Here is a 966-nt window from a genome sequence, read left to right as displayed (position 1 = left end):
AGAGTGTGTGTGTTGTGGGGGGGGGGGGGGGGGAGGGGGGAGGGTGTATTTTCTAAATAAAAATGCTGAATATTATGGTAAAAATAAGTTCAAGCATGTCACTCAATATTTATGAATATATAAAAGTAAAACGTAAAAGTCACAGACTTCTAGATTTGGCAATAATAAAAGAAAACCAGCTATTTGCTATTATAAAATATATACTTAAAAGGAAACAGCATGCTCTTTCGCTCAGGCCCGTGGCGCCGGCAGGATGGGCAAGTGTCGCGGTCTTCGTACTGCCAGGAAGCTCTGTAGCCACCGACGAGACCAGAAGTGGCATGATAAGCAGTACAAGAAAGCACATCTGGGCACAGCCCTGAAGGCCAACCCTTTTGGCGGCGCTTCTCACGCTAAGGGAATTGTGCTGGAAAAAGTAGGAGTTGAAGCCAAACAGCCAAATTCTGCCATCAGGAAGTGTGTCAGGGTTCAGCTAATCAAGAATGGCAAAAAGATCACTGCTTTTGTACCCAATGATGGTTGCTTGAATTTTATTGAGGAAAATGATGAAGTTCTGGTTGCTGGATTTGGTCGCAAAGGTCATGCTGTTGGTGACATTCCTGGAGTCCGCTTTAAGGTTGTCAAAGTAGCCAATGTCTCTCTTTTGGCTTTATATAAAGGCAAGAAGGAAAGACCAAGATCATAAATTTTGATGATGAAAGCACGATAGTAATAAATTTTCCTATACCAATAATACGTTCTGTGTCCTATTTTCTTACCCAAGAAAAACTGTTATTTCTAGAGTAAATGGGATTCATAAAATTTTTTTCTCTGTGGAATAAACCATATTAGTTAAAGCTGAAATAAATGTACAGTATGTTGAGAAAACTCAAAAAAAAAAAAAAAAAAGGAAACAGCATGAAATAATTGAAAGTAAAGATGTGGGAAAAAATTGGCCGTGCAAATGATAAAAGCAGAAGCAGTAGC

The 966-nt window shown here is 39.3% G+C and overlaps 1 pseudogene across 1 annotated transcript; it reads left to right on the top strand.

Moving 5' to 3' along the window:
• The first annotated feature begins 226 nt into the window (after positions 1-226).
• On the top strand, positions 227-730 carry LOC147362887 (small ribosomal subunit protein uS12 pseudogene; annotated as a pseudogene). Its single transcript, XR_015136571.1, has one exon. The product of XR_015136571.1 is annotated as a small ribosomal subunit protein uS12 pseudogene (transcript).
• Positions 731-966: the final 236 nt, after the last annotated feature.

Source organism: Bos grunniens, chromosome 11 (assembly GCF_055505025.1).
Source record: "Bos grunniens cultivar Pamir isolate PY7600 chromosome 11, Bosgru_T2T1.0, whole genome shotgun sequence".
In the NCBI taxonomy this organism is placed as follows: Eukaryota; Metazoa; Chordata; class Mammalia; order Artiodactyla; family Bovidae; genus Bos; species Bos grunniens.
Note: the sequence above shows the minus strand (reverse complement) of the source record. Positions and strands in the feature narration are given on the sequence as shown.